Source organism: Cnephaeus nilssonii (assembly GCF_951640355.1).
Source record: "Cnephaeus nilssonii genome assembly, chromosome: 9".
Taxonomy (NCBI): Eukaryota; Metazoa; Chordata; class Mammalia; order Chiroptera; family Vespertilionidae; genus Cnephaeus; species Cnephaeus nilssonii.
Genome location: NC_137080.1, coordinates 27,879,745 through 27,906,400, shown reverse-complemented (window position 1 = coordinate 27,906,400; position 26,656 = coordinate 27,879,745).

Below are 26,656 nucleotides of genomic sequence, written 5' to 3'. Positions count from 1 at the left end.
GGCAGTTGGGAAGGACCAGGCCTGCAAGGGAGGGCAGTTGTGGGTGATCAGGCCAGCAGGGGAGGGCAGTTGGGAGGGACCAGTCCTGCAAGGGAGGGCAGTTGGTGGCGATCAAGCCTGCAGGAAAGGGCAGTTGGGGGGGGGACCAGGCCTGCAGAGGAGGGAAGTTGGGGGCGACTGGGCCTGCAGGAAAAGGCAGTTGGGGGGGACCCAGGCCTGCAGGGGAGAACAGTTGGGGAGGGACCAGGCCTGCAGGGGAGGGCAGTTAGGGGCAATCAGGCTGGCAGGGGAGCAGTTAGGCATCAATCAGGCTGGCAGGGGAGTGGTTAGGGGGTAATCAGGCAGGCAGGCAGAAGTGGTTAGGGGCAATCAGGAAGGCAGGCAGGTGAGCAGTTGAGAGCCAGCAGTCCTGGATTGTGGGGTCCCATATTTGAGAGGGTGCAGGCTGGGCTGAGGGACACACCCCCCTTTGCACAAATTTTGTGCACTGGGCCTCTAGTTTAATAAATAAATAAATAAAGCGGATCTAGTGTATTTATAGGCCAAAGACCAGGAATATCATATCCTCAAATGCTCTGCCTTCTTCTTTGGAAAACGTTCTTACTTTTAAGGATTAAGAAACTCATAAAATGTTCATTTCCCTTTGCTAGGCTCAAAGTCATGGTATCTGATCCAAATCTACATGATGTTTTGCAATAGAACCATGAAATAGCCTGTTTCTAGGCAAACCTGTTTGAACTACATAGAGATCTTCCATAGCACCATGCTTTGGGGGACAGTTTCAGGTATTAACAGGCCTGCTTTTCATTTTTTTTGTTAAGGTGGCCCTCTGTGATTTTATTGACTTTTTTTGTCTTTTTTTTTCCCCTTAATACTTCAGACCTAGAAATGTTTGTGCTTTTATTATTTGTTTGTATTTTGTGAATTGCTTCTAAAATTGCATTTTCATTTTGCTTTCATAATATTCTCCTCTCTTTAGTGAGGCATTGTGTTCTAGTCTGTTAAGTACTGTAGACACTGAAGACAAGAGACTCCTTAAGGATAACGATCCATGTAAATGATAAATCGTGGTCTAAATTTATTTGTTTTATGTTATGTTGTCTTTTAACAGCAAATTTTATTAAATCTCTATCAATTTATCAATGAAAAAAATTAAGACATTTATATTAATTTATTTCTTGAATTCTGTTCTTTCCTTTAAAAGGAATATGTTTATTTTATGGTTTCCTAATTTTAGTAGTAAGTACCTGGCAAGTTATGAGACACTTTCATATACCAGTATATGAACCATTCAGTGGTGATTCCTGTACAAAAGGTCACTTGTGAAAATCTATAAGCTATATCTAAATTTTCAATGGAAAAATATAAATAATAAAAAGAATATAAAGGACACATAACAACAATTGCAATAACAGTACGAGTATTTTCTTAAGTATTTATTTTTGCATCTCTTCAAATTCTGTTAATTCTTTGTGTGCTTAAATCTGAAGAGGCTCAAGAATTAATTATGCTTTGGGTTGAGGTCCATAATAATCATGACTGATTTGTTAAATGCTTGCAATGATATAAACACAAAAAATATTGAGTGATCTATATTGGTATATTTGTTTATACTATATATTTAATTTCTTTATTTGCTCTCCTGCTTCTCTCTCTGGAATCCCCTCCAATCACGCTGTCTTTCTCATCCTCTACCAGTAATGCTCTTGTCAAGGTCATTAATGATATCCGTGTTGATGAATCCAATGGTCAGTCTCAGTGTTCACCTTACTTGATTGATAAGCAGCAGTGACATTTTGATTGCTCTTCCCTCTTGTTAGAAGTTCTCACTGGACTTTCAGAACAAAACTCTCTTGTTTTCATGGATATATCATAGGCCTTATCTTTTAATCTTCTTTGTAGGTTCCCCCTTTTCTTGATTCATTACTCCAGAATTAAGAATATCTTTAAAACTCTGCTCTTTGCTATCTGTATCCTCTCTTGGCAACCTCACACAATCCCATGGCTTGAAAATCCATTTGTATTCTGAGAATTCCAAATATCTTTCCAGATATCACATCCTGAATTATAGACACAGGTCTACAATTGCCAACTCAACTTCAAATAGATATTGCAAGCTTAATATCCTGATCTTTTCTGAAAATCTTGCTTCCCTTGTACCGTTAATTGCAACTCCTTCCTTTCAGTTTTAAATATAAAAAAAAATAACTTTTTTGTCTATAAAAAGTAGATTCTCAACACAGTAACCTCAATGATCTTGTTTCATCAGGATAATGTCACACACACCCCACTCCCACTCAAAATCTTCCAAAGTCATTCTAATTCCCTAAGAGTATAAGTCAGTGTTTTTATAAAAGCCAGCAAGACCTTGCGTGATACGATGTACGTTAAAGCTTTTGCTTCACTTACACTACTTTATCTCCTTTCTCCTCTCTTCTGCTCGCTGGCCTCCTTTCATTCTACAGCCACGCTAACCAAGGTCCGATCTCAGGCTCCACACTGGCAGTTCTCTATGTCTGGAATGCACTTCCACAGTTCTCCCTACAAGTCTCAATCCATTAATTAAGTCAAAATGTGAAGATGCTGCCTTAGTCTGTGCAGGCTGCTGTTACAAAGTACCATAGACTGGATGGCTTATAAATGACAGACATTTATTACTCACAATTCTAAATGCTGGAAGTCCAAAATCAGGATCTCAGCATGGTTTGGTTCTTGAGGGTCCTTTTCTGAGGTGCAACCTGTTTAGATTGCGTAGTATCTTCACTTGGCAAAAAAAGAGGGTGAGGGAACTCTTTAGGGTTGTTATCACAGAGCCCTACTCAATTCCTGAGAGATCCACCCTGATGAGCTAGTCACCACCCAAAGACTTACCTCCCAATGCCATCACATAGGGGTTTAGGATTTCAGCATAAGAAGTTTGGAGGGCCACAAAGAGAAACTGAACATAGACCTGTCAGGAGCCATTGAAATAATCTAGGCTAAAATAAAGTAGACTGAAGGAAGCAGAATGGAAAGGACAGGGTTAATTTTTAGATACTGTACAACGCATCATTATACATCATCTCTTTAGTCTACAGGTTGCAGATAGTAGGGGAAAAATCAAAGCAAACTCCATGAGAGCCTGAACATATTGGTTTTTGCTTGGAATGTGTAAACCTTGTGTCTGTTTCAGAGACTTGCTCACAATTCACTCTCCAATAAATATTTGATGAGTAAATATTTATTGAATAAATATTAATTTTAACACTCTTAAGTTTTTATAACACAAAACAGGTTTAGTTAAGCCATTAATAATATACTCTTCTGTTCTAGAGCTCTAAATAAGGTCACCAAAGCAGGAGGTACTTAACAGTCCTTGTGAATAATGGTGAAAATGCTTTAATAATTTTCTCTTTAGATTGAATATGATCAGCAACCTAGAACCACAAGGTTAAAGAGCATCCTAATATACTCTAACACTGAAAATTTTCACTCCATTTTGATGGCTTTGTTGAAAGGAGTGTAATTGTGACCCTGACCATTATTTACCCTAATGATTCTGGAATTGATCACTCACTCTATACACAGGCGATTCCTTTGTTTTCTATCCACAGGGACTTTGGTGCCGGTCTGTTTCCCTGCTCCGCGATACAGGCAAAAAAATGCCAGGCTGAGCTCCTGGCTACTGTCTTAACGCTTTGGTGGAGGAGAGCAGCTATCTTGAGACTTGGGCATTGTAAGTGCTTTCATTTTCCTCCTTTTCCCTGGTTTTAATTAGCATTGGTGATTTAAGGCTGACTACATTTTTCATCGCAGTTTTTCTTTCAAGTCACTGATCAATAACTCATTAATGAAGCCTGAAAAAGAGAACGAAGCATTCTTAAATGTCCACTACCACTCCAAAAGCAAACAAATAAGCTAGCTGAAGAAATCACTCAGCCAGCTAAATCGTGCAGTTTCTACAAGGAACGGTAATTGATTTAGTGGGGAGGGTGCTAATATTCCTAAATATTAAATTCAATGCATAATTTTTAAAAGATTGATTTAATGACTGTTAATATTTGCATTATTATTTCAATTTAACTTCCATGTAATGTCATGCAGTCTCATAGTTTTCAAGCTATAGTTCATCTTAAGAGCCACTAATTCAACCTTTTCTAAATAGAGTTCTTGAGAAGACCATTACATGTTGAATCTCTAAAGAAACAGAACAGTGTGTGATGCATATCCTCAGTATTCACGCAGAGACTAGAGAAGGTCATTTGCACTTGTGTGCCAGACATTAGAAAAATAAAGCGAAAACGTGGAGGTCTCAGTGCACAGTGCAGGGCAGTGACCACTAGGTGGCAGAAGCGCTCCTTCAACTCTTCCACCTCTCCTGGTGTGGGCTGTAATTAGGTCAGTGTAAGTTAAAGTAGGGCTGAGAGATGAATAAAGTAGATTTTCTCCTCTGGAACACACTGCAGTTTAATTTCACTTCTTTCTGTATTGTGTGATGAAGGTGGATTTAACTTTTAAAGGCAGAGAGACAAACCTCTACCAGGATAAATGAAAAGACGCAGGGATGGCATCAGACATAAAACATAAAAGAAAGGAAACGCTTTCTGGCTGTTTCCTCATTTTGATTTCCGGGTCATCATCAGAAATTGTTTTCAGAGGTAAAGTGCAATATGTATTATATAATGAGGGTGGGTGACTTCTGAAGCCAGCGGGGCATGCTTGTTGGGTGTGGATGTTAAAAATGTCTCCTACTGGTAGCGTGAAATAAAATAAGACCAATTTACCCTTGAAGCTGTTTTTCTAATTTTGCCAGCAGCCAGAAGCATTTTAATCTGAGGGGAAAACTCCACACCCCAACACTGATTTCCCTTTCCTGCTGAATGAGTCACTGAGGAGGGAAGTGGTCCTGAAGGCAAAAGTTGAAACTGGATGTTCCCTGGACTGTTGTGTTGTATGGGTGCTGGGAGGCCAGGCCCCCCTCAGAAACAGGGATCAGGCTGTGTGGGTGAGGTGCCAGGGGAACAGGCCACAATCCAGTAGCTTCATTTTCAAGGAGCATTAGGGGTCACTGTGATCACTCAGGTGAGAAAAGGTGGGGAGAAGAGAACAATCACAGGAAAATCTCTCCTTTCCCAAATTGCTGATTATGGCAGTCACTGTGCAAGGGGTTGGGGGACTAAGGGAAAGAGATGAAAGGATTGAGAAGTACAAATTGCTAGTTACAACATAGTCCTGGGGATGTAAAGTACAGCATAGGGAATATAGTCAGTAATCCTCTCTAATAAAATGGTAATATGCAAATTAACCATCACTCCGCTACATAAGCCACGCCCACCAGCCAAGCCATGCCCACCAGCCAATCAGGACGAGCATGCAAATTAACCCCAATCCAAGATGGCTACAGCCACAGAGAGCAAGGTTTCCCAGGTAACAGAGCAAGACAAGCTTTCCATAGCCGTTGCAGGCCTAAGCCTCCACTCAAGCTACAAAGTTTCAATTATAGAAGGTAAACAAATTCAAACAAATGGCGGCAGAATGGAGCTTGAGAGAGCAGGCCAGGGTTGCCGGCGGCAACAGGGGAAGCAAAGCTTTCCCCACACCCTGGCCGGGCTCACCCGCTTAAGGCTACAAAGTTTCAATTGTAGAAGGTGAATTAACTGCCACAGAAATGGCTGCCGCCCCAGAAATTGCTGCCGCCCCAGGCTACAAAGTTTCAATTGTAGAAGGAAAATAAATTCCAGATACCAGGGCCTCCCCTTGGGTTGCCAGGAGGCGTGGCCGGCCTGCAAACCACCACAGGCCCCTCGCTCAGGCCGCCCCACACCCCAAGGGAACCCCCACCCTTATCTATGAAACCCTTCAGGGCAAACCAGCTGGCCCCCACCCGTGCACCAGGCCTCTATCCTATCTAATAAAAGAGTAATATATAGATTGATCCTCACTGCAACACACAATATAGCTGCCCCCATGTGGACACAAGATGACCACTACAAGATGGCCAGCAGGAGAGGGCAGTTGGGAGGCACCCGGCCTGCAAGGGAGGGCAGTTGGAGGTGATCAACCCTGCAGGAGAGGGCAGTTAGGGGTGACCAGGCTGGCAGAGGAGGGAAGTTGGGGGCAAACAGGCTGGCAGGGGAGCAGTTAAGCATCAACCAGGCTGGCAGCAGAATGGTTAGGGGGTGATCAGGCTGGCAGGCAGAAGCAGTTAGGGGCAATCAGGAAGGCAGGCAGGCAAGCAGTTGGGAGCCAGCAGTCCTGGATTGTGAGGGGGATGTCCGACTACCTGTTTAGGCCCGATCCCACCAGGATCGGGCCTAAACAGGCAGTCGGACATCCCTCCAGGAGTCCCATATTGGCGAGGGTACAGGCTGGGCTGAGGGACAACCCCCCGCTGTGCACAAATTTTGTGCACCGGGCTTCTAGTAGCATAATAACTATGAATGGTGACAGGTGGGTACTGCAAATATTGGGAGGGGGACACTTTGTGAAGTATATGATTGTCTAACCACTGGGCTGTACAAGGGAAACTAACATAAAATAATATTGAATGTAAACTGTAATTGAAAAAAAAATTAAAGGCAAACAAGATATAAGAACAGGCATACATGGTAATTTTTTTCCTGACTCTAAAATTCCCTAGAGCAGTGGTTCTCAACCTTTCTAATGCCACGACCCTTTAATACAGTTCCTCGTGTTGTGGTGACCCCCAACCATAAAATTATTTTCGTTGCTACTTCATAACTGTAATTTTGCTACTGTTGATGAATTGTAATGTAAATATCTGTGTTTTCCGATGGTCTTAGGCTCTACAGCAGCGGTTCTCAACCTGTGGGTCGCGAGTCACAGGTTGAGAACCGCTAGCAGGGTCGCCTAAGACCGTCGGAAAACACAGATATTTACATTACGATTCATTAACAGTAGCAAAATTACAGTTATGAAGTAGCAACGAAAATAATTTTATGGTTGGGGGTCACCACAACATGAGGAACTGTATTAAAGGGTCGCGGCAATTAGAAAGGTTGAGAACCACTGCTCCAGAGGTTGAGAGCATTCAGCTAATTTAGACTGTATTTAGTTTATTTGAATTCCTGGTCATCTCATCGGTACTACCAAACTCAGAAGAGAGGAGGGGCAGTTTATAGTGTGATGCTGCCACAGGAGTAATTGAGAAAATAAGCTAATTACATAGATAGGTGGCTCTGATGTATTAAGATTCTTCAATTAATTCTTGGATTTTAGGAAACATGTTTAGGATTGGACTTGAGAGTACTTTCTCCTGACACCTCTTCAACACTGCCCAGTGGCTAATGTCTTTGTGTTTGCTACCCAAAGATTTGTTCAAACATATTGAAACTGGAAACCCACCTGGTGAGCAATACCTCCTGTTTGTGCAGGCTGTTTTCCATCTGTAGCCACGGATGATAGGACTACAGCTTTGTGTGCAATGCAGTGTTCTTATGTTTGCCTAAGGAATCATAGAACATCGCATTAAAGCTACCGTGCAAACATGGTACATGACTAAATTCTCCATTCTTGAAATGATGTTCTGTGTATGTCTCAATATTGTAAAGAAGAAATAAGGAATGGAAGAATGCAGAGAGGAAGAAGGCAAAGAATAAAGAACATGAAAAAAGAAACACTCTTGAAATCTCGTTTCAAAGGCACATTCACTGTGTTGTCGCTTCTCATTCCAATTATACCAACTGTTTCATTTGCTGACAGACACTGGTCAGATATGGGATAACTAAATGCTGTACTTCTTGATGGGGTTGGAAGCAGAAAAGATAGCCAGTGAATTATAATTTATAAACACAGTGCACTGATCCCTGATGTATATCTCATAAATCAGATAGAAATTGTATCCTGGTTTGGAATTTGGAGCCAAATGTTGAAAAAGACTCTGTTAATCAAATTTGTTGAAAGGATGCAGTGTAACTAAAAAAGTAAACACACACACACACACACACACACACACACACACACACACACGGTGGATTTATAATTTGTTTTTTGGTGAGCTTTATGAGAGTTAGGCTATTCAATTTTTTAAAAGTATGGACCAAATCTCATTAAGTCTGTAAGTCAGGAATATTTGGAAACAACATGAGCAATCATTGGATGTAGTATAGATATTCTTCCAAGTTCTTTCCTAAAAATATTTCAAGTAGCTTGTTCTTTGAATGCCTACCTTGAGTCAGAAGACAATGCGACAGGTGATCTAGAACAGTGGTCAGCAAACTGCGGCTCACGAGCCACATGCGGCTCTTTGGCCCCTTGAGTGTGGCTTTTCCACAAAATACCATGGCCTTGGTGAGTCTATTTTGAAGAAGTGGCGTTAGAAGAAGTTTAAGTTTAAAAAATTGGCTCTCAAAAGAAATTTCAATCGTTGTACTGTTGATATTTGGCTCTGTTGACTAATGAGTTTGCTGACCACTGATTTAGAAGCACTAAGGAATCCCAACAGTGCTTTGTCCTTCACCCGATTGTTGTTTTCTCACATGCGACCTGTGGATTTTTCTGCTTACCTCTCATTCTCATCCCTTGCATTTAATTATTTATTTCCATGTCCTTGAGTCTCTGCAAAAGGAAATGAAAAATATTTATATTTATTTTAAATTCTAAGACTGAAAAATGCCTAATATGTAATGGATATTTGATAAATATATGTTGAACTAATGAACAAATAGCTGGTTATGACCTGTAAGCTGTATAGGAAAAACTAGAATTAATTCTAGTTTTCTAATATCTCTCTCCCAAAGATTTGTTGCTGCTGTTGTTTTGTATACAAAATATTTCTTAGAGATTTTAGTTTTGCACAGACATTATCAATGTATCTATTCCTTATCCATCTTTGGGGAAGTATAATCTAAGTCTGTTCAAGTATGGGCACTGCTGGGTCACTTTTTGTTTCTTAAATAAGAAGTCAACTGATTTGCAAATCAAATTCTGTCCATATTGTAAAATATTCTGAAACTTTTAAAATTAACTAATGTTAATCCTCCCAAAACTTTTACAGAGTCAACTCTGACACTGTTATATAAACACTAGAAGCCCGGTACATGACATTCGTGCACTGGGGTCCCTCAGCCCCGCATGCGCCCTCTCACAGTCTGGGACCCCTTGGGTGATGTACACCTGCCGCAGAGGCAGGAGAGGCTCCTGCTACTGCAGCTGCACTCACCAGCCGTGAGCCTGGCTCTTAACTGAGCGGCGCTCCCCCTGTGGGAGTGCACTGACCACCATGGGGCAAGTCCTGCATTGAGCATCTGCCCCCTGGTGGTCAGTGCGCATCATAGCGACCGGTTGTTCTGCCGTTTGGTCTATTTGCATATTAGCCTTTTATTATATAAGATAATCTTTAATTGGTATTTATTCTAGAGAAGTATATTATCCAATTTAAGAAGTGCTAAATGCCCTGTAATTTGTTTTATTCAAGCAAAAATTATAAAGATAATAACATGATCTTAATATATATCATGTGCTGCATAATGATGTTTCTGTCAACATATATGAGGGTGGTCCCATAAGATTATAATGGAGCCGAGTTTCCTGTAAGAAATGGAAGGATATTAAGAACTTAGATGCATATATGCATAGCCTATGGACACAGACAAGAGTGTGGTGAAGGTCTGGGGTGGGGCAGGAGCCAGGCAGAGGGGGAGAAAGTGGGGGTGGCAGTGGGAGACATCTGTAAAACCCTCCACAATAAAAAATAAGTTTAAAAAAAGGAAAGGGAAGGATATTTGGTTCAGGAGGATTTTTTTCTTTGATAGGACTAATCCTTGTGGGGCTTGGTAATAGATTCCCTCTCATTTATTGCACCTTAATTTTGAGTTCACAAACTACATCCTAACCAGTCAGCCACTGACCTGTGTCAGCACGGAGGAACCTGCTCCCTCAGTCTACCTATTCAGAGAGTACTACAGCCTTCCACATCTACCTTGATGGTCTCCAGGGCACATGCTACCCATTCTTTGTTGAGAGCCTAAGATCCTGTAAAAGGACACTGGTCCTCAGGAGTTACCTTAGCAAGCATTAAGTGCCCCTGCCACTTGAGTAAAATATTTCTGTTGTAGTGTGGAGCCCGCCTGCCCTGGTACTTTGGAAATATGTTTAGGTTTAATGATATAACATATCGATACATTTTATTCCTTCCATCAATTCAATGCCAGAGAGGATCTTTTGTGTCAGATAAGGTCAATGAAACAAAAAACAATTTCCAAAGTCAAAATGTTTAGTCATCAATTCTACACCACCCTCTCCATGTTAAACACTCTCTCTCTCTCTCTCTCTCTCTCTCTATATATATATATATATATATATATATATATATATATATATATATATATTAATTGATTTCAGAGAGGAAGGGAGAGGGAAAGAGAGATAGAAACATCAATGATGAGAGAGAATCATTGATTGGCTGCCTCCTGCACACCCCAAACTGGGGATCAAGCCCACAACCCAGGCATGTGCCCTTGACCTGAATCGAACCTGGGACCCTTCGGTCCGCAGTCTGACACTCTATCCAATGAGCCAAACCAGCTAGGGCAACACCCTCTTTTTTAAATTTTTATTTTTATTTTTTATGGATACCACAGTGTTCCTTAATTTGACTACTATTCCAATATGCAGTAGCCAAAGCATCATTGCTATGACAATCCCATATGTTCCTTTATCTCCATCTTGAATTTTTAGTCCTACGGATCCTCAGGCCATCTTTCACTCTCTCCTGAAAGTCACTACCAGGTGTACCAGTTAATAATGTAGATTTTGTAATCAAAGAAAACACAGTAATTTCAAGAGAAACATCAAAAGTGCTTTATTCAAAGTAATGCCGATTGCTAGCTACACATTTCCCCCATCTTTCAGGTAATTTGTGCATACTGTCCCAATAAAACTTTTCTTGTTTTGAGGCAAACCATTCAGAGACCCAATTTTCCACTTCTTTGAACGTTTTGAAGTGCTGCTCAGAAAGTGCATCTGCCATCAATTGGAACAAGTGGTAATCTGAAGGAGCAAGGTCTGGTGAATACGGTGGGTAGGTTAATACTTCCCAGGCAAGATCTTTTAACGTGTCTTTAACTGGTTTTGAAGTGTGTGATGGTGCATCATCATGAAGCAAAATTACTTTGCCGTGTCTTCTGGCACATTCTGGTCATTTTACGATCAAAGCATGGTTCAGGTTGATCATTTGTTGTCGGTAGCGATCAATATTAATGGTTACACCTGCTTTTAAAAGCTCATAATACACCACACCTTCCTGATCCCACCAAACGCAGAGCATTGTCTTCTTTCTGAAGCGATTTGGCCTTGCAGTCGATGTTGATGGTTGACTTAGATCAACCCATGATTTTGTGCATTTGGGATTCTCAAAATAAATCCACTTTTCATTGCCAGTCACAATTTGATGCAAAAAAGACTTTCTTTTGTGCTGTTGAAGCAACATTTTACTGATGACTTTTCGGTTTTCCATTTGTCTTTCATTCAGTTGATGTGGCCCCCATTTTCCTTCCTTTATAATCTTTCCCATTGCTTGTAAATGATCGGAAATTATTTGCTGAGCAACGTTTAATCTTTCTGCAAGTTGTTTTTGAGTTTGACATGCATCTTCATCCAATAAATGCTTGTAATTGTTGGTCTTCAAACTTTTTCGGTTGACCTGGACGTTCTTTGTCTTTCACATTGAAATCATCACTTTGAAAGCGTTTTAACCAGCGTTCACAAGTATCTTGAGATGGAGCATGTTCACCATAAGCTTCCCGAAGTATAGGATAACTTTCAGCAGCACTTTTCTTCAAAATAAAGTAATGAATTAAAACTTCCTGCAAACGCTCTTTTTTTTTTTTTTTGGCATGAAATTTGACATTTTTAAGCGTAAAAATATCTATGATGTTAACACATTCAGAAAATTTGACATATGAAGTTTTGAAGCTTGTTGTCAATATAACAAAATAGCATTCATATCAAATCACATATATATCAACATATGTGTAACTCCATCTATTGAAAAAAATCCGCATTATTAACCGATATATCTGGTATTTTGGTGATTTATGCCTCACCAAGAGTTTCCTCTTGATATTTCCAATCCATCCAGTTCATATTTCTGTTCATGGATCAGTATTGATAGTTTTTATGTTCTGTTTCTGACCCTATTGGAAGGAAGCAAGAAGAGGGCTGTGGGATAGTGTTTATAAAATCTGCAGTAGTGTGCAGTGATGTCTTAGTCCTTCACGTTCAGGCACCACTCACTCACAGACTTGTGGAACTTCCAGTTTTGCAAGCTCCATTCACAGTAAGTGCCCCATACAAGCGTACCATTTGTAAAAAGAAAATGTTTTATACCATATCATTACTATACCTTTTCTATGTTTAGATGTTATCTATACATATAAAAGGCTAAGCAACCGTCCGACCATCGAATGGTAGCTATGATGCACAATGACCCCCCCGGGGGCAGACACTCAATGCAGGAGCTGCCGAGCTACCATGACTTGGCACTGGTGGTTCTCGGGTGAGCATCCTAGAATCAGAGAGGAGGGAGCCTGATTCCAGGGTGTGTCACCTGAGAACTGCCCTCTCGTAATCCAGGACCCCTCAGGGGATGTTGGAGAGCCAGTTTCGGCCTGATCCCCACAGGCCAGGCTGAGGGACCTCACCTGCCAGAGGAACCCCACTCACTCTGCAGATGCTCTTCGACCCATGGCACCACCCCAGGTACAGCTGGCTGGGGAGGGAGCACGGGAGGTTGGCTCCAGAGCATGTGCAGCCGGTCTTGCCCAGTCCTTCCTCGCTGGCCACCTTCTAATTAATTTCCTTTCAATGTGCACGAATCCATGCACTGGAGCCCTAGTTTAGATATAAATACACAAATACTTACCATTGCATTAGAATTTCCTGCATTATTCAATATAGCAAGAAGCTATAGAGGTTTGTATCCTGGAAGAAATAGGCTATACCAGTGGTCGGCAAACTTATTAGTCAACAGAGCCAAATAACAACAGTACAATGATTGAAATTTCTTTTGAGAGCCAAATTTTTAAAACTTAAACTTTTTCTAACGCCACTTCTTCAAAATAGACTCGCCCAGGCCATGGTATTTTGTGGAAGAGCCACACTCAAGGGGCCAAAGAGCTGCATGTGGCTTGCGAGCCTCAGATTTCCGACTATGGGGCTATACAGTATAGATAGTAGGCTACAACATCTAGTTTTCTGTAAATGCACTCTGTGATGTTCACACAATGACAATGTCACCTAACAAGGCTTTTCTCAGAATGTATCCCCTTTGTTAAGCAACAAATGACTGTGTAATCTACATTGGAACAATACAACTAGATCTGTATGTGAATTGATTGTAATGGGAAGCTTCTGTTATTTACTGATAGAAAAAAAATTTCATGATTGATTTAAATTACAAAATGTTGTTTTCTATAGAAAACATTTATAAAATAACCTAGGTTTTTATTAGGATATAGAGTAGTTTATGGGTATCCTATCTAATAAAGAGGGAATATGCTAATTGACTGCCACTTCCTCACAAGATGGTGGCACCCACAGCCACAAGATGGCGGCATCCAGTCCCCTCAGCCCCGCCTCAGCCAGCCTCCTTCCCCCCTACCCCTAAGCCCTGCCTCATCCAGCCGGGGTCCCCCAGGCCCTTCAGCCCCGCAATGGAGGGACGTTTGAGGCGATCCAGCCGGCAAGGCAGTTGGGGACGATCATACCGGCAGGGGAGCAGTTAGGCTTCAATCAGGCCGCCAGGGGAGAGGTTAGGGGGCTATCAGGCTGGCATGCAGAGTAGTTAGGGGCAATCAGGCAGGCAGGCAGGCAGGCAAGTGGTTAGGAGCCAGCAGTCCCTGATTGTGAGAGGGATGTCCGACTGCCGGTTTAGGCCCAAACCCTGTGGGATCAGGCCTAAACCGGCAGTCGGAAATCCCCCGAGGGTCCCAGATTGGAGAGGGTGCAGCAGGCTGGGCTGAGGGACCACCCCCCCCCCCTCATGCATGAATTTCGTGCACTGGGTCTCTAGTACTTTAATATACCCATAACCCTGCATATATTTTAACAAATGTTTAATAACTATGCTTATCTTGTTTTAGAGTGATACATATGTTTCATTATAATCAGGCTTATTTAAATTTCTCTTTTTGTGCATAGCTCTTATTTACAGTATGTATAAACTAAAAGTCACAAATTATAAATATACAGTTTGATGAATTGTCATGCACTTAGCCCACCTGGGGAATTACCATCCAGTCAAGAAACAAAATCATCCCTTAAGTACCATCCTGCTCCTTTCCTGTAATTATTCACTAACCTAATGGTAGCCACTGCCTAACATCTAACTTAATAGATTATGTTTGTCTGGTTTTGAATTTTACATAATTGGAGTCACATAGTATGTAATTTTAGGATTCTTATGTCTTTCACTCACTATATTAGTTGTGTCATTTATCTAGGTTTTGTGTAGCTGTAGTGTAGAAATTTTAAATTATTCATTATCACTGCTGTATAGTGTTCCATTGAATGAATATCATATAAATTATTTACTGATTTTATGTCAATAGTTGTGTTCCAGTTTAGGAATATTAAATATTAAAGATAGTGCAGCTATAAACATTCTTAAACTTGTCCTTTGGGAAGTTTATATATGCTTATATTTGGAAAGGTTATATATGAATATGTTCAATAAATGTGTACAGTTCCATTTTTTACATACTAAAAAAAGTTTAAAATGGGCAATTTCATTAGTGGTGTGTAAGTATTAAAATTAATCCATGTCTTTGTCAACACTTGGTATTTTCTGTGTTTTTTTTGTTTGTTTGTTTTTTAATTTTAGTCATTCTGGTTTTGCCTCTCTTTTCATAGAAACAGTGATCAAACCAGGAAATGTTTACCATATAGATAACTGAGCAATTGACTTAAAATAGCTTACTTGTTTTTGTTTTGCCTTTTTAAATTAGTTCGCCAACTTTTTATTACTTAACCTTCTTTATGATTTCATTGTGACTGCCAAAGGAATAGCATACATTTTAATGTTCATTATTTAAAGGATCAGAAAAGTCTTGAAATGACCGTGTTTGACCTTATGACCTTCAATATATGAACATCACATTAAATAGCAAATAACAATTCCCTTAGAATTAAATTAATCACAATTAAAAGAAAAACAAGTTGTAACATAAAGTCCAAAAAAATGTTGATTATGTGTCTGTCACTTCTGTTAAATTAAGCCCCAAGAGTAAGTTCAGTATGAAAGCATACTGAAGCATTTCCCAATCATGAAACAAAAAACATTTTCCCAGGAGATTCTGGGAAAACTAGGATTCAACATGAAAAACAGAGCTTGTGGAATGTGTCCAAATACAAATGTGTCTCATTATACCAAATTAATTAAAACAATCTTCTGCTTATATGAAATATACATTTAGAGATTTCTTACATAAATCACTGACAATCTAAATTCTATAATTATATTTATTCCCTTTATTTTTAGTGTCATCAATATATTTTATTTGATGTATTTTTTATAGATTATTTTAGAGTTAAAAATTGACATTTGTAAAGCTATTCTGCATGCCAAAATAGGTCTATTCAGTCATTTATTGGCAAAAGATGTTACAATAGTCATGAGTGATATAAATTACAATATATTGTATTTTATGTGAATATAATTATTTGAATAATAAAGTTTTGATTATTAGCATATTATAGCAAATATTTAATATATATGTTAAGAGAGCTTTTTGAAAGTTATTTTGGAAATAGTTTAAATCTCTTCCTTCTGGCTGATTCATTGTCTATTATGGAAATATTTTCAAAGTCTAATGTTCAAGTAATTAAATTTCCAATGTCTCATGTTCCATAATCTAAATAATATTTATCAGAATTTATTATGTTCAAGTTACTGTGAAAAGTGCTATTCATGTGAGGGATACTCTGCTGAGGAAATAATATTAATTTTATAAATTGTCTGCAATATACCTAAAACAATTGGCCTTTCATTTATTTCATGCCAATTTCTATTGCTCTGAAGAATTTTGAATCACTTATTACTTTACCCAAATTGTTTAAAATATTTGGATATGTCAATACTTTGTATATATTATATATTTTGAAAATTGGCAGTTACATTGAGGATTCATGGAAACACAGTAACTGCTTGGAAAACTGTGCCATAATGCTATGAGGAAAGGTGTTATTCTTTTTTGGCAAAGATTTTAGGAAAGTTGTAAATAACAGGAGGTGTTTATATTAGCCCTTGCAGATTCGATCAAGGAACAAATGACAAGTGCTCCATAAGGGAAGTAGTGATCCAGGTTTGTCCTTTCAGCTCGATCTAAATTCACAGTTTAAAATCACTGTCCATATCCATACCTTCCAAGGAATAGATTTATAACAAAATAACTTTGAAGAAAAATGACTGATTAATGTCATATCTTCAAAATAAACGAGGAAAATTTCAACAGTTCTCTCGTATTTCTGCACCTATGTTTTCTTGTGATAACATGTCCAATCTCAGGAGACTGGACGTTCTCATTGTTCAGTAAGTTAGCACTTTAATGGAAATTATGTACAATTCAGAATACATCATCTTTTAAATGGAGAGAAAATTCCAACAATTACCAGAATGTGTGTGCATGTATGCGCGTGCGCATGCGTGTGTGTGTGTGTGTGTGTGTGTGTGTGTGTGTGTGTATAAAAGGAAGGTGAAACAGCAAGGAGCAAAGGGCCTAAAGAAAACAGTTTTTTCTAAAAGAAAAATGTCAAAAGGTTTGGAAATTATTAACTACTTTACCCAAAGAGCAAAATGTACCATTTCATGCTTTTATAATCCATTGCCTTTCATCTTAGTATCTCTACAATTTTTATAAATAAAATATTGCAGTTTGAAACTAACACATTATTGACCATTGAAATTTCAGGAATTCAGTTCTCCTATTTCAATGAAGTGTGGTCACTGTAACAAATGTCTTCTATGTAGGTTTCAGGGTTCCCTGGAGATTAGAAAAAGCTTTGGCAGACAAACATCAAATGAAATCTGATATGCAGGCAGGCAGAATCTTGTCTGACCTTCACTCCCACATGGCCGTGATAATTATTAAACAATTAGGCCATTGTTTTGCAACAAAGAAGTTTCTTAAAAATGTGAGTTTATTGCTTGTCCTTGTTGGTCTAACTTTATACTATCAATGACATTTAGTTTTCATATTTTTGAGCAATTTCCATAGTTTATCTTTCTCTCTCTCTCTCCCCTCTCTCTCCTTCCCCTCTCTGCTCTCTTCTCTCTTCTCCTTCTCTAATGGTAAACTGTGCTGATTGGAGATGTCTTGTCATTATAGAAGAAATAGAACCACCATTTCAAAATTCTTCAAGTTCTTCTAGATTCACTAAAAACACAAGCTCAAAAGTTCAGTTCACTTAATTCAGTCAATGTTTCATTTTCTCATATATATTTTTACAGGCTCTGAAACAAGTACTTTCACTGAATTTTATGTTCTGGGGTATTAGAAACTAAAAGAAATAACAGTACACGGCGTAGTATTATGGAAAACCAATTATATTAGAAAAATGTGGAAATATAATTTTAGATGGCAACAAATACTTATATAGTATGAAATAAAAATAAAATGTGCTGTACTACTCAGTTTCAGCTAAAATTTCATTCCCTATATGTTCACTTTGCTTCATAGATTGGAGAAATTCAAATAAAAAGTTTGAGAGCCACTAACCTATAAACAGTTTTACTTGACATTAAAATACTGAGTATTAAAGAAATGTGAATCCAAAAGACAATTTTTGATATATTTTTCATGTACATGTACTTGCATTAGTATTTCAGTTTAATCCATTAACATTTTTCTTGCTTTCAATATTTATTTAATACTGATCGAAAACATTGCTTTAGAGGAAGATATGTAATGAATATCTGGCTAACTCATTTTGTGATCTTAATTTTAAAAATAAGAAAGGTAATATTTTAAAAAATAAACTTTCATCTAGACAAGAGCAAAATCTTCTAATAGATCTGGAAACTCCTCCTGGTCTAGAACATACCAAAATCTTTAAAACACATTAATCTCTATAATCCACAAAAATATTGGGAATTGTCAGTAGTAGATACCAATGGAATTGCAAGTAAATATGAGCCTGAAAACTGAGTAACTGAAAAGCAGCTTAATCGTTAGATATACATACCACCTCTGCAGAACATTCAGGAAGCAGATTAGAGGGTTGGTTTTTACAGGAGAGGGTAAAACAGCCAATCAACAGGCAGAGTCCAGGCCAGACCATGGTGCTGATAATAAAATCATTGTGAACTTTGCACGTTGAATCATGAGATCCTCAGATGTTTCAATCCACAGAGTTCCCAGGACTCTGGCAATTTTGCTTAAAATGTTATAACCTCTAATATAGGAAAAGTCTTCTTTGAGAAACCTAAACACATCAAGAGCTAAAGCCTGTAGCCCTAGCGAGTTTGGCTCAGTGGGTAGAGCATTGGCCTGTGGACTGAAGGGTCCTGGGTTTGATTCCGGACAAGGGCACATGCCTGGGTTGCGGGCTCCATCCCCACTGTGGGGTATGCAGGAGGCAGCAGATCAATGATTCTCTCTCATCATTGATGTTTCTATCTCTCTCTCCCTCTTCCTTCCACTCTGAAATCAATAAAAACATATTTTTAAAAAGAGCTAAAGCCTGACAGTGACATCGTGGGATCCACAGTGAAATGGCCCATCCAAATCACACTGCAGTCAGGTTTACATCAGACAAACCCCACTTAGGCACATAGAGCTTCTGATAACTTTTGTTTAGAACTTTTCCATATATTGTTACATAAAACATGTATAAAGAAAAATGAAAAAGAAAACCACACATCTTTTGATCGTTTATTCAAAATTGTTTAGTTTTTTAATGATAATATAAATATCATTTTAACTTTTACATTCTAACTGCTTATAGTGTATAGAAATACAATTAATATTTTTGAGTGATATCCAGAAATGTTGATGCAATTACTACTTATTTTATCTAAAATTTCATATGCATGTTTTTAAACGTTTGCACAAACATTTGAATGGTAGTTTCATTTTCTTTTATTCTAATCATTAGTTTGATTTATGTATGTTATGCTTAGGTTCTTAGTTGCATATTAATTTATAAATTTAGAATTTTTATTGGTTCATTGTAACTTGAAATTTGTACAACTACAAAGTAGCCATCCTTTCCCCGTAATTCTTTCTTACTATCAACTTTATCTGATATTGACATTACTGCACTATCATCTTTTTGGTATAATTTTTAGTTCTCTTAATTTTATTTTTCTGCCCCTTTACATATTAAATGTATCTGTAATGGACAGTGTAGAGTTGGATTTTATTTTCAGCCATTTGATCACCTCCTTATGCCATAAACAAGAATAAACTCAAAATGGATTAAAGACTTACTAGCAAATGTAAGCCACAAAACCATAAAAATCCTAGACTAAAACATAGGCAGTAAAATCTCTGACATTTCTCTTAGCAGTATTTTTTTCTGATATGTCTCCGCAGGCAAAGAAAACAAAAGAAAAATTAAACAAATGGGACTACATCAAACTAAATTTTTTTGCACAGTAAAGGAAACCATCAAAAAATGAAAAGACAGCTCACTGAATGGGAGCACATATTTGCCAATGATACATCTTATAAGGGATTGAAATTCACAATTTATAAAGAACTCAAACTCAAAATAAAAAAAAAACACAATCCAATTTAAAAATGGGCAAAGGACCTGAATAGACACTTCTCCAAAGAGGACATACAGCTGTCCAACAGACATATGGAAAGATACTCAATGTCACTATTCATCAGATAAATACAAATTAAAATCATAATGAGATATCACCTCACACCTGTGAGAATGGCTATCATCGATAAATCAACAAACAAGTGTTGACAAGGACATGGAGAAAAGGGAACCCTCATGCACTGTTGGTGAGAATGCAGATTGGTACACTCACTATGCAAAACAGTATGGAATTACCTAAAAAAAAAATGGAACTGCCTTATGACCCAGCAATTCCACTTCTGGGAATATATTAGAAGAAACCTGAAACACTGATTTGAAAACAATAGCTCATTGCAGAACCTTTTACAATAGCCAAGATTTGGAAAGAACCCAAGTGTCCATCAGTTGATGAGTGGATAAAAAAAGCTGTGCTACAATTTACACAATGGAGTACTACTCAGGCTTAAAAAAAGGAAATCTTACCTTTCACAACAGTGTGGATGGACTTAGAGGGCATTATGCTGACTGAAATAAGCCTATCTGAGAAAGACAAATACCATATGATTTCATGGAAACTAATGAACAAAGTAAACAAAATAGAAACAGATTAATAGATACAGAGAACAGACTGACAGCTGTCTGGAGAGGGCTTGGGCACTGGTTGAAACAGATGAAGGGATTAAGCAAAAAACAAAACAAAACAGAACTAAAACCTTATAGACGCAGACAACAGAGGGAAGGGAGTGGGGACAGGCCGAAGAGGGTAAAGGGGGATAAATAGTGATGTAAAGAAACTAAACTATGGATTGAGAATGCACAATACAATATACAGATGGTTTATTACAGAATTGAACACTTGAAACCAATTTAATTAATCAATGTAACTCCAGTAAATTCAGCAAAAAAATATTTTTAAAAAATAGAATACTGACAATTCCCAAATGGTTCAACCTAATTGTATACTCTCTACATGAAATATAAAATAAAATACTGTATTTATTTTAAAATGAAAATATATAATTATGTATTTTGTTTTATTTAAAATTAAGGAAGTATTATTAGAGTATTATCCATAGTACATATATGAAATATATACAGAGTATCACAAAAAATGTATACACACTTTTTTCTGATAGCTTGATTGCTGTTTCTTTCTTTTTAGATTTAACACATTGAAATTAATAATTATTCAAAGTGTGTATACACTTTTGTGGGATACCCTATATGTATGAAATTCTCTACATAAAATTATATAAGACATTTTTATTCTTGTATTCTCTGTGAATTATTTTTAATGTCACTGCAGGATATATTATATTTACTAGAAAATAAGTAATCAATATTGATTATTTTAGAAAACACATTTAAATGACATTTTCTTTGAAATCTGAATTTTCTGAATACCCTTGTATTAGAATGCTTAAAGAGATGAAGGAAGAAGAAGAGTAGAAGAAAAAGAAGAGGAAAAAGTAAGTAAAATTCTAGCAACCTTTTTAAAACAATGTTATAGGAATTTTTTATCTAATCATTTGTATATGTCAATAGTAGATGCTAAAATCATGGCTGGTTATGTGCGGGCTAGTATCTTTAAAAAGTCACATACCTGATAAAATGTGATATCTCAAAGTAAGAACTGTAGATGATAATGTTTTCAAAGTAGTGATTTATACCTTTTGTACAAACCTTTCTTTTTTTCAAATACAGATTCAGGTGTATTTTTAAATACATGCAATGCTATGGTGGAGATAAAAATTAAAAATAGTATACATTTTATGGCTATCTCCATTACCATTAAATTTGTGTTATAAAACACTTTATCTGAATTAGTATAAGTTTAACACAGGCAACATTTATTTAATTTAGCAAGATGTGAATTAATTTTTATAATGTTTATGATTTTTATTTTTTATTTCTTTTAAATATATCAGAACTAAGATATGACTTCTAAGGTCTAGGACTTATGAACTCACAATCCATAAAATTAATGCGAGGCAATTCTTGAAATAGGTTTTATTCTCTGAATAGCCTTCTAGGCTCATTAGGATATATTAATCAGAACAAATACAAAATGAGTTATGGGTGACTTAACAATCATCTGAACTGTTTCTTACTGTGGCCAGGTAGCTTTCTAATTTTGATAAATTGTATGTTAAGCTTCAGTGAACAATTCCAATTTCAATATACTGGAAAGTAGCATGAATTACTACATTAATGTGGCCTTGGGTAAATAACTTACTGATTAATACTTCTCAATTTTTCTAACATGAACCTTAACAATTGATCATGTTTTTTATTACCAGGAAATATATATTGAATGCCTTATATACCAGGGGCTATAAAATAAAAATGAACATTTACTTAATACATAGCACTTTATAAAATTCCTCTTACACATATCTTCTAATTAATAGATACCTTCTAAAAAGTATTTTTTCCCTTCAGTGATCCTACTTGCTTAAGTATAAAATGTTGATATTATTTACAGAAGAGGACACTTTGGATGTTAAGATATCAGAGTATGGTAATCTTGCAGGTGATTCCAGGAAATTAAAAGTGAACATATAACACTATTACAATAAATTATAGCAGAGATATCAAAGCAAAGAGAAATAGAAGATTTAAAAAATCTTCATTAATTTCCACACAAGAAGCGATTTAAAGGGACCACTAAACTATAAGAAAATGTATATATTTTCCTAAAGGGAAAGAAAATTAGCTATTCCTGGGACAGAAACACCCCAGTTCAGGATATATATATATATATATATATATATATATATATATATATATATCACAAGTTCTTTCCCGGTTCTTTTTCTTTCCATCCATGCCTTCTATGGATTCTGTATACAGCTGTGATTTATGAACTGGAGAGCAGAAGGTGAGCTTTATTGTGTGAATAAAAATGTTTCTTTTGGTTACAAGTACAGAAAAGAGTAAGATGCTATTCCCTCTGAGATGAGGAGGAATGCCAGTTGAATAATTTCATGGAAACCTTTTGTGTCCAAAAAGTTTCATATCCTACTATTCTATGTCACTTGAGGGAAACTAAGAGACAGATTAAACTTCGTTGAATTCACTTTTTGAATAGCTATGTTAACTGTACGTTTGAAACTCCAGATTGGACCATGATCTACATAGATAACTCTATACATTTTAAGGCAAGAAAAATTTCTTCACTTATTTCAAAAGATCCCATTATAACCCCTATAAAAACAGTTCAAGCCCTGAAGCATGAAATTTGATTGCTAACTCATCTACTTTCATTGCTCCCTACACAGTCTCATGATAATGTATCCTTGAATTTTAGTGAGAGATTTATTTCCACTACAGATTAAAAACCAGCCATTCTCTTCAGAAATGCATTTCCCACTATCCTTTTAGATTAGAGAGAACTTTGTTAATGGCGTTTAATGTTTCTGCATCTGGGCACAAGTTTGTTTATGCATTTGGAAACCGGGACTACCACAGTGATATTTTCTGGCATTTGGAAAACTGCACAGAACACAGCTATTTATAGAACTATATACAACATTAAAAGACATATATAAATATCATGTTTGTGCCACAAAAATAGATCTTTTGTATTATGTCCACATCAATAAAGTCTACTTTAACCCCAGTCATAGAAGTCTAAATCTGGAGATGCAAATTCAAATGTAAATGTTTAAACTGGGACTAGCTTGCCTACCTTCTTCACTAGAAAATAGAAAACTCCATTTTTTTTCAAGTATAGGAATAGAAGCCATTGTTCTGGTGCACACACTCTGAATTTGTAACAGCAGAGATTTGTGTTTATCCACAGGAAGAGAAGGGAAAGTTTTAAGGCTCCATATTTTCTTCATTACCAATAGTGAATAATTTGGGAGAAAGTTAAAAGACAAACATGTATCCTTGACACTAAATTTTGAATTATTAGAATGACTTCATAGTGACTTCATCACATACCAAAGTGTTTACAATGTAAATTATAATAGTAAATTGACTAGAGAAAATTTATAGCATATCTGCATAGAAGAAAAATAGAGTTAACATAGAAAGTTTAAGTGTGTTTCTTTGACTGTACACCCTCAAATGGATAAAGAACTGCAAATAAAAATTTACCTTTGCTTAGTAACTTTGTTATTGGTAATACTGAATTGCAATAATTCTATTTTTCTTGTATTTCTTTTAAAATTAAGGATATGAGTAACTATATTGATGCTCATGAGAAACTGTGCTTACACTATGGGAGAAGGGAAATGCAAATATTGAAAGGGGAAACAGAAGGGCTATGCTGTTAGATTGGAATAGGTAGTTCTAATTCTGTCTTACACAATTCAACTTATGATAAAAATGCTCAGAAAACCTGAAATGGAAGGAAATGTCCTTAACTTTAAAAAATGGCTTCTAGAAAACAGCAAACACATTCCCAATGTTTAAAGACTAAACATCTTTTTTCAGGAATATCAGGAACAAGGCAGGAATTTTTACTAGAGTTTCTAACTACTGAAATAAAACAAAGAAACAAACAAAAACTAAATAAAACCCTAAAGATTAAAGAGGAAGATTTACAGGCAAAGGAATAAATTTGACAAAATATGTGAAAAACCTGTATTCCAAAAATTACAAAAAAAGTCCTCCTGTGACAAACTGAAACTAAATAAATGCAGAATTATACCATGTGCATGGATTGGAAGGCTCATTATTATTGTAATTTCAATTCTCATTTATCTGTAGACTCAGTGCTATCAAATTGCAAAATCACAGTCAACTTTTTAATAGAAATTGACAAGTTCATTCTAAATAATATTTGTAAATACAAATAGCCTACAAGTCAAAATCAATCTGTAAAGAACTAAGTTGAAAGACTTATACTTCATAATTTCAGATTGCCTATAAAACAACAGTGATAAATACAGTAAAGTATTTACATAGAAATAAATGATCAGTGGAACAAAATGAGGCTGACACACGTAGGCCTCATTTTGTGCATTGCATCTATTTTGTGCATTACAGCTATTGTTTTTTGTGGTCTTGAAAAGAATGTTTAAAGTATGTATAGGGTTTTCATTAGCTCCAGAGAAGGACATCTTCCTTTTTTTTTGAAGTAGGTTCACAGCATAATCAGAGACTTAGTATGTTGATATTGTATGCAATGTCTTAAAACAGAGAAAAATGTTACAAGAAAGCATAATTCTAAGGAATAATAATTTTTTGTCACTATTTTTAAATGGCCACTGCGTGGTAATTCTTAACCTCTCCTAAAGTGTTGCTAAAATTTTTATGAAGGCAAAGAGGAAAAAATAAAATAAAACTTGAGTATGAAGAGACTTCCACTCCTGGGAGGATGTAGTAGATATACACTGAGTGGCCAGATTATTATGATCTCTGAACGCATAATAATCTGGCCACTCAGTGTATATCCTATATAATAAAAGGCTAATATGCAAATTGTCCTCTCGACCAGGAGTTCAACCAGCAGGCAGGCCAGGTGACTGCCCATATCTCCTCTCCCTGGCCAGGGTGGCTGAACCCCACCCATGCACGAATTCATGCACCGGGCCTCTAATATATATATACTGAGTGGCCAGGTTATTATGCGTTCAGAGATCATAATAATCTGGCCACTCAGTGTATTTTCCCTTTTTATGCCAATATGTACTGCTAAAATGCCTGAGCACTATATATAAAACAAATATAGGAAGATTGGGAGCTGGAGAGACTAGGACTTTAGCACCTGAGGAACAACCCAGGGATGAGTTCTCTGAATTTCCTTTGTTCTAGTATATCCCCTATGGGTAGCAGTTACTGGAGGAGCCAGTGACTAGGAAATGCTAACAGTTACAGCCAAGTACATTCCTAGAAACGTTCTCTCTCTTTAGACAACAACCAGGAAATAGGCAATCATCAGAACAAATCTTTTTTGTTTTTAAATTAAATAACTGTTCGACTCCAGATACACATAAAATAATTGTATAACTATGTCACCACCCCCAACGTGAAGCCAAATGGAGAGCCTAGTCTCTCACTCTCACCATGTAGTAAACCTGGTTCCATGGTGTCAGAGAAGGAAAAATGGGGGTTAGGAACATGCATCAGCCAATGGGTGGTAACAAGGACCCTCCTCCTACAGTGTCAGGGGACACTATGTGGAGAGCCTGGACTTCAATAAAAAATGGTCATCTTACCCCTAGCCAGTTTGGCTCAGTGGATAGAGTATCGGCCCTTGGACATAAGAGTCCCAGGTCCAATTCCTGTCAAGGGCATGTACCTAGGTTGCAGACTCGATCCCCAGCCCTGGTCAGGGCCTGTGTGGGAGGCAACCAATCGATGTCTCTCTCTCTCTCTCTCTCTCTCTCTCTCTCTCTCTCTCTCATATCGATGTTTCTCTCTCTCTGTCTCTCTCCCTCCCTTCCACTGTCTCTAAAACTCAATGAGAAAATATCATCTGGTGAGGATTAACAAAAAAAAAAAAAAAAAGGTCATTTCAGAATGATCTTTCTGCTGTTTACACAAACTGGCTACAAAGTGGTTTGAAATCGATGCTAGTTCCACACCCAGAGTGTTAAATAGAATCATGATGCATTTTTGTAAACTGTTCTCTAATTTTGAGTTATTTCACTCTTTAAATTTGGAGTGAAATAACTCAAAATTGGGTAAAATAGTATATTTTAATAGAAGTATCATTTTAAAATATGGTCATATACTTTTCTTTTCCTCTGCCTTATTGCAGTGCTATATAATAAAAAATTATACAAGGCTCAATTCTATATTTAAATTAAATGATTAGGAGTTTTGCTTGAGTACAGGAAAACAATTAGTTATACAAATCAATGAATATATCAGTATATTTGAAAATTACAATTCTTGATGAAAAGTTCAAGATAACTCTAACTTCATCTAGTCAGAACACTTAAAAATATTG